Source organism: Cupressus sempervirens, chromosome 8 (assembly GCF_028749045.1).
Source record: "Cupressus sempervirens isolate cs-2001-9-10 chromosome 8, ASM2874904v1, whole genome shotgun sequence".
In the NCBI taxonomy this organism is placed as follows: Eukaryota; Viridiplantae; Streptophyta; class Pinopsida; order Cupressales; family Cupressaceae; genus Cupressus; species Cupressus sempervirens.
In genome coordinates this window covers 408,490,359-408,499,562 of record NC_143125.1, presented here as the reverse complement: position 1 = coordinate 408,499,562, position 9,204 = coordinate 408,490,359, and the positions used below count along the sequence as shown (strand labels likewise).

Here is a 9,204-nt window from a genome sequence, read left to right as displayed (position 1 = left end):
CACATAATTTGACACAAGGATTTTATGTGGAAACCTAATCTGGGAAAAACCACTAGTAACGTACTACTAAATCTCACTCTTTTGAAGTGATGCCCTGTGAAAGGCAAACCCTATTAAAGGTTACAATGCACACTACTAAATGTGATATGGTTAGAGGGTTTAATCACCTTTTTAGGAGTGAGCCTTGTTAGAGGACTTTAGAACATTCCATTAGAATGTCACCTTGTTAGAGGATTTATGAATGACTATTAGGTCAACCTTAGTACAAAGGATTTATCCACAATGATATAGTTTTTAGAAAGAAACAACATGATTTGATATAATAAAACTTACAACTCACTTGAAGATGATAGATCACTATTTTGATCCTCCATTCTTCTTGGCATTCATATTCTTCAACTATGATAACTTGTTCACCCTTCAAGCATTCATCCCCTTTAGCCTTCTTGCTTTGTATGCCAACAATAGTCTCTTCTATTCGGCCACTAGATGAAGCAATACCCTAGACTCCTTGTCTTCCTTAGGTTCTTGCACATGACAACATTGCTTCTAACCAACCATCTCTATAAATAGAGAATTTAGATCTTTTTTCACTTAACCATAATCACTTATTTTAGGGTTAGGTATGATTCAATGAATCTACCCAATTTTTTGTTTAAGTTTATTCTAGAAACTTCCTCTTTAATCTTCCTTGAATTTGGCTTAAAATAGTTTACCTTGAATTCTATTCGACTAGCTCATCATAGTATCTTCTACATGCTTACATAATTCATGAAATTAAATTAGTTGGCTTAGATTCAATAAATCTTCAATCAAAATCTTTTACTATCACTCGCCATCAACATGTTGTCACTTGCAAATTGTAGTGTTCTATCACTTGAACAACACTAGTTCACTCAAAAAATACTAAAATTTACTGATGCTTGACACCAACAAAAATTTACTTGGCACATACTAAACTTCACTCAACTTGCACTATTTTTCTTCTTTTCTCGACACCTATTACTTTTCACTCAACTTCTACTATTTTTTGCTCAGCTTGCACTAACTCCTCGGCAAGGCTTTATAGACACTTTTTTTACTTGATCTTCTTCTAGTCTTTGTTTGATTAATCTTTCATTCTAGGCTTTAAGTCAATAAATAATACACTATAGTATCAATGTCCTACTTGATCTTAATGCTCATTTTACACACCAAATAAATCAACCTTTCTCTAGGTGATATTGTTATTTTCTCTTTTCAAATCCTCTTCATCAATCAACTAAATGATAGCATTAAGACCAAAAAACAAAATTCTCAACAATAGGTAGTAGGTTTGACATTTTTGAAAAAATAATGATTGTTCTATTACACATTATGTACTTCAGACAATCTCTTTTCAATAGGTTCTAGGTATTGTACAACCAAGTACAACCTAGAAACCATGTATCTCTATATATTTTTTATAGGCTGATTAAATACCTTTGTTCTCTTTTTATTTTGGATTAATTTAATCAAAATTTGGGGAAGTTATAGTAATTTTGGTATAAAAAAAAATTTGTAGATTGGAGAATGCCCAATTATAGTTAGATTGAAACATTTGGTACATGCACATTCGAAAGAATAAGAACCTCTAATTATACTCAATATAAAGATATGTTAATTAAAGTTCTTTGCTCTTTGTTTTGAGTTATTTTGGTGAAAATGTGTGTACATTATGAAAAGTTACTTGAAAATGGGCTTTTAAAGATCTTCATTTGAGTTACAAGAAATTATTGGTGCTTGTATGATGATTTATAGATTTAAAAATTAATGTCTTATAGATTCTAAAACTAGGCTCATAAGTGGTCAATTTAAAATTGGTTTGGTTTCATTTTAATTTATTTTGAGAAAGATATTGGATTCCCTATGTAGAGTTTCATGTTTTCTTTCTAGTTTTAGATTATGGTAAAAGAAGGTTTTGAAGGGAGCCTGAAACCCTTTAAAAAAAAATAGAAAGATAAAGCAAGACAACCCAACCAGGAAAAAACCTGCAACAAACTGAAGAACAGTATCAAAATCAGGTTTTACAGGGACCTGAAACCATTAGAAAAGTCCAAAAACAAACTAACCCAAGTTTTACAGGGACCTAGAACCACAAACAGTCTAAACTATAAAAAACCAGAAACCAAGACCAGAGTCCCCAACCAGCAACCAATACCAGATAGGCACCAAACCAGAGAACCCACCCTAGTGCCACTATTGCAGCTCCAGGATCAATTTAGCTGCTTCCATACAAATTGCAGCAGTCTCTTGAATGGAAACAGCATCCATAGTAGCAACAGCTTTCATAGCACTCTTCCTCGAGCTCTGCCTTGTTCTTTTTCTTGGACCCTCAGCCGAAATGATATCTTCATTTGCCCTTTTGCCCAGGCTTGCAGCGACTGCACAAATACTCGAGGTGACCTATTCCATCTTAGTGCTACTCTCCTTGATTAACATTGTGAGGTTTTGCTCATAGTTGTTAAGTTTGTTAGGGATGTCTCCCATCTATCATTCCATATGACTAAGTTTAGCATTGATAGTATCCAGGTTATGTTGCAGAATATCCCACTTTTTCTTCAAACCCATTATTTCATTGTAGATCCAAGAATCAACCTTGAGACTGGTGTTGGATTTCTCCTTAGCAGAATGTAGGAAGGTAAGCATGGTATCCCTCTGCATAGCGTCACAATCATCTTCAGCAGTCTCGTGTGGGGGGGAGTAGAAATTGTCATTGATATCCTCCATTTTCGTTTGATCCTCCTTTCGACCCTCGACATAGTCCTCAGGATGAGCAGAGTCCTTCCTTTTTTCTTCCTCTATCCCCTTAACAGGAGAAGCATGTTTTCTTTCTAGTTTATGATAACGAAAATGGGTATTGGTGTAGAGGTCATAAATCCTAATAAAATAGTTGGATTGTGCTCAACTTTTGATATATATTAGAAGGAAAATTTTTGAACATGTTCAATAGAAGGATTTTCAAGAATATGTATAGAACAAAAGTTATGAACAATGTAACCAGAAATAGAAATCAGGCTATGTGAATGAAGGAATATTAAACTTGAGTTTAACCTCAGGTGACGTCTCTATACAATAAAGTTGTTTAATGGATGTTGAAGAAATCAAGATGGATATATATATATATATATATATATATATATATATATATATATATATATATATATATATATATATATATATATATATATATATATATATATATATATATTTTCAGTATGCCCTTATGCTAAATATTTTATGACAATAATATATAGATTTGGGTTTTTATGGTTGGTTTGTAGGATGTTCTAAATCATACTAATTATTTCCCATTGACCATACAAACTCTTAGTAGTACATTTTACCTCATTAGGAACTTCAATCAAAGGCAACAATTTTTTTCTTCACTCCATTCACCCAAAGAGTTTACTAATTCAATATACCATCATGCACAACATGTCCATCATACTGCCAAGGTCTACCCAACAGAGTATGACAACAATCCTGATTGGTCAACACTAGGGAAAAAATAATAAATATTTTACACTTTAAATGAAGGATCACAATTCTTGCTCTCTCATCCTGATGATGGATCATGTAGTGTAATTCGAAATGTTGATGGTAAAAATCCCCACACAATCTAATCCAAAAACTGATTTACATAACTTTAAATGAAGTTCAACTTGGTCTATAGTGTCAATCTAAGAGTGTAAACTTTTGAAACGTGTTCAGGAAATATACCATCGTGGGATGTTAGTTTATGAACTAAGTAGTTATGGATGCATTTATAACACATGAAAATAAATCTACATCAAACTAACACAATTTTGGCGATAGGAACTGTCACCTCCTAGTGATAGAAATAAAGACATTTTCCTATAATAAATTTAACAACAACAATTTGGCAAAAAGAGCTACATAAAAATCACTACAAGAATTATTAATTACTGATAAAATATTAATTTAATTCAAATCTTGTACTTTTAATCCCTATCTACTCAAGAGTGGATGAGTGAATTTGAATAACCTATTAAATCTATAAAGAAAATGAATTGAATACAAGCTTCAATAACTTTAGTACTAATATTAATTGAACATAAATAAACTAATGCACACCAATATCAATAAAAATAAGCTAATACATAGCACACGATTGAATATAAAAGATCACCATGAAATCTTGGAGAGGGCCCTACCTCCTCAACATATCTAGTGATAGAGCAAAGACGTCTTCTACATTTCTCTAATGAATAGTATTATTATCTCCACTTAAAAATATTACAAATGTGCACAAAAATTTTGATTAAAATCGATGCACAAAATATATTTATCGTACACAGTCTCCATAATGCAATATATAAGAGAGCTTGACTTCTCTATTCCCAACCTATTCTCACACCGTTATAACTATTTTCGTAAAATACATTCAATGCAATGGAAAAATGGTGGAAATTTTATTGGAAGGTCAAGAATTAAAATCATCGACCTTCCTATTCTCTTTTAACTAATGCCACATAATTTTAAATAAAGAAGGCATGTGATTTTACCCAAATAATGTGGATGGATGAGCGGTGATGCTAGTAAATAGGATGGGGGAGTTTATGTGTTCGAACCTCACCCTATCATTTTTAACAAATAATATTCCCCACAATTTCAATTATAATTATAAACAAATAATATGCAATTGTAGTTATGAATGGCCTCATTTATTCTTTTCCACATGAAACATTAAATTCCATAACACAGTAAATGTTAGTAAAATATAATCAAATATTAATCACTCATATATTTTATCTAAAAACTTAAATAAATATTACTTATACATATTGAGAAATATGCAACTTAAAATGTAAAAAAGGGATATAATAGAATGAAAATGGAATAGGGAAGTGACCATATGAAGGTTAAAATAATGGTGTAATTTAGGACTTAAATAGCTCTCATCATTCCCCCAACTTAGCATATTACACGTCCTTGTGCAATCTATATGATCAAGAGGATTTCGGTGTGAACTAGAAGCACTTTGGGTTTATAGCATTGGCTCCACCCTAAATTGAGATACTCATGTATCAAAACAAATCCCTTTCTTTACTTCACATGACATGCTCTCTCTCTCTCTCTCTCTCTCTCTCTCTCTCTCTCTCTCTCTCTCTCTCTCTCTCTCTCTCTCTCTCTCTCTCTCTTCAATTTTCAATTTCCAACATTGATACCACCTATTTTTGGTTTATTATTTTCTCTCTTGTCTTCTTCTTTTCTCTTTTATTTGTGTTTATAACATCATGGTCCAAATGGGTACATGTATGAGCCATGCAAATTTTATCTCAAGGGATTATAAAGGATGAAACTAATGAATAGTATGATGGGATGATTAAGGGTGATGAATGAAAGATATATAATAGGATGGAACACCTTCTGCCAACTAAAAGGGTTGACCATCCATGGGAAACACATAAAGGCTAGGTAGGGGTGTTGCATAGTGATCAACACAATAAGTAATATAAATAAAGTTAAGAGATAAAATAATGAAAAAAAATTAATTGTTTTAACAACATGCATGTGCAGAGAGACCAAGGTTGGAACATAGAGAAACTTAACAACTAGTGCCTCCAAAATGGATGAATGAACAAGGAATGAAGAGGCATGTAGAACTACAACACTACAAAAGAACTCCATTGAACTAAAATAACTAGAGAGTATACCACTAGAAGGAACCATAAATTGTAATAGAGATTACAATTTGAGGAGCTACCATCATCAAACTAAGGCAATGTAGAACAAATAGTGAGTTGCACATTCCACTAAAATACTGCAACTAAACACACAACACATACTATGGGTGATCAAAGTTTTGATGACCATGCTCAATAGGAGTAGAGTTGCAAGAGTGAGTGACAACAAATGCCAAGAGTTAAAGGACCAAAAAATCCATTGAGTGTTCCTAAAAACAATGAGTAGTAGAAAAAAAAAGAACACCATTTTTTGCATTTTTTCTATGTTCATTTTTTCCATTTTTTCCATTAGTTTTTTTTCAAAATTTGATGAAGATAAGTGACTATTGGCAAGCCAGTTTTCAATCACTCACCACTTAATGGTGCTATTAAAACTATTTTCACCACTAAGAATTTATTTTGCAATTAATATCTACTAGAAACTAGTTTTTAGATATTAATTGGCCAACAATTCCTGAAGGTTTTCATTGTTGGATCATTTATTGATTTTTTTTTTCTTCTTTTTTTTCAAAATTTTCAATTTTTTTTTAATTTTTCATTTTTTTAATATTATTTTCAATAACTGCATAGAAAGATCAAAGAACAAGAAATGCTTGCATGGATGATGAAAATGATACCATCCAAAACTTGATTTTTCCATAACCTCATAGAAGGCACTATTGAAATTTGATTGCATAATGAACTTGGAATGATGACTATGAAAAATCTCCACAAACTTGGAAATACTAAAACACTTCACATATTAACCTTGATCCATGTATCTCACAACACTAAATCTAAAATCTTCTTGGAGAAATTGGAAGACACTAGCACACTAAGGTAAGAGAATCACTCACAGTGATGGTGATACTCACATTTCTCTATAATAACATAAGATGACATCACATGAAGATATGAAATGCTACTTTTTTGAAGCTTGAGAGATATCTATTTTGTAGAAAATTTTTAATTTACATGTAACCCACCTTTATTACCACAACCATGAATATGGAGTGAAGACTGATAGTAGTCACCAATGTATCCATAAAAATTTAGAGAAGAGGAGACACATCTCAAGGAAGTAGTGTGGTAGTGGGCAATATGTTAAAGACTATTGTACATATCTTCAAAGAGTTTTTAGATGTCTAGCACAATAAAATAGTACTACATTGTGCATGGATCTCATAGACCAAGTGGCATATTGTCCCCTACTTTACCAAGCACCAAAGAAATCTCATCTCTCAATGGTGAACACCTTATGCCAAGATCTTCTTGGGATCTTGAATAATGAAGCACAGTTGAAATTGAGATGTGCCAAATAGCTAGCAAGCCCACACAATATTAACAAAACCAACATAGTGTATGATGTAATGCTTATGTAGAGAAAAAAACATCATCAACTGGTATTGGTACTAACATCATCTCACCATATCAAGAGACCTATAACATATTCTTAAAATAAAGAATATCAAGTATAGTAAAGAAATTTTATCCAATTAATAACCCTATCATTAAGTGATTAATGTGTTTTTACTAATGATAGGTAGATTTATTAATGTACCCTATAGTCATAAGGAACAACTTCCACAATAAGCTTTGAATGTGCCTTAGACAATACTCTCAATAATGTTTCCTTATCTTGATCCTCTTTAGGTTTAAGATTAGGTTTAAGATCTTTGTAAATCTAACTCTAAACTCACTTGTCTATGATCATTTGCTCCAAACTCTCCAAGTGATTTTCTAACCTAAGCATAGATATCACTATTTATACTTGCCAAAATGGCTTATAGAATATTTTAGATCTTTACATAAGTGAAGGCCAACCAAAAAATGGTCTGTGTGCATCCTACTGCATGATCCTTACATTAAATTTATGACTCAAATTAAATACACAAGTCAGTTCATAGTAGTAACCAATCAGAGACAAATTTAGTTAAAGAAGGAACTAAGAAGAAAAAAACATCAGGTTCACTTAGTACATGAAGGAACACTCAATCACCATAACAATTAGTCAATATTGAACAACTCAACCCATACTAAACAACTTGACCAATATTGAACTTGGCAACAACTATAACTCGGAAATCACTAGAACTCAACACTAACAGGAAGAATGAACAAAGATGAGAAGGATAACAAGGCAACCCACAATACTCCTACATCAAGGACACTTTTGTATTTACTTCTAAGTTTGTGAATGAGAGATGCCTTGATAAGCTATGCAATCAAAATTTTGATAAAGTCTTGAATACTTGCTAAGAGAGGGATCCTAAGAGCAAGGTAGCATGTGAAATCTACACCAAGATTTTTAATATGTAATAACTATAAAGAAATTGGCTTTATCTCCACTGATGTAGGTCTAGATGCTGACAACTACAAGGTGTTGGTGAATATTGAACAACAAAGCCTTGATATTGCATAGGATATCCATGAATATCTTACCAAGAGGACTAAGGAGATTGGAGCTTGTGATTATGGTCACATGTTTTGGTATGCTACTTATGAGATACTTGAGCTCATTCCTCTCACCCATGTCCTTTCTACTAACCTTGGTGCCAAGCTTATCAAGGTCATATAGAGGCATCATGGTTCCTGAACGTGTGCACATTATTCTCATATTATTCTCATATCCATTTAAAATGAAGACCATTAACAATAATAAAATAGCTAATGATCTTAAGGAGCATGCCATTAAACCTATGATATTGAAGAAACACCTTGATGAGAACACAATCTTCCACTTGGAGGTTTTAAAATGGAGGTCCTCATGGAGATTCATGCCTTACTAGTAGGATAATTATTATTGGCATGTATGGAGGGAGGGGAGCTCATGGAGGAGGTGCATTCTTTGGAAAGGATCTAACTAAGGTGGATCCCAAGAGAGCATTAATAGTTTGACAAGATGCCAAGTGTATTGTACCATCTAGGATTGAAAGGCAATGTCTTGTGCAAATTTTTTATGCCATTGGCAAGCTAGAGCCTCTCTCTATTTTTGTGGACACCTATACCATAGGCATGATCTTTGACAAAGAAATCCTCAATATCATTAATGAGACCTTTAATTTTAGATCTAACATGATTGCAATCAACCTTGATATGAAGAGGGGTGGAAATCACATGTTCCAAAAGATTGTTACCTATATTATTTGATTATGTTGCAATGAAATATTAGCTTTGACTAATAGCTCTGAGATTGTATTCCACTCCTTTAATTTTCCTCTAAAAGTATCATTTCACAATTTACTCTTCATCCAACAGTAATAGAGTCCTAAATTTAATGGTTGTTTGACCACATCTTTGGCTTTTTGTAGTGAAATACAATTAAAATTTTAAGAAGACTATGCCGCTTGAAAGGGGATTTTTCTTAAAAATAATCAAAATTATCTATATATAGTCCTAATATTTCTGTTCTAAAACAAATTATTTTGTATTTTGTGTAGTACATCTTATGTTTGAATTTTGTACCATGGTTTATTTTATTTGGTGACACTTTATG

At 32.3% G+C, this 9,204-nt stretch overlaps 1 pseudogene; it reads left to right on the top strand.

Annotated features, from left to right (window-relative positions):
- Positions 1-2,362: 2,362 nt before the first annotated feature.
- On the top strand, positions 2,363-8,858 carry LOC149543003 (S-adenosylmethionine synthase-like; annotated as a pseudogene).
- The last annotated feature ends 346 nt before the right edge of the window (positions 8,859-9,204 follow it).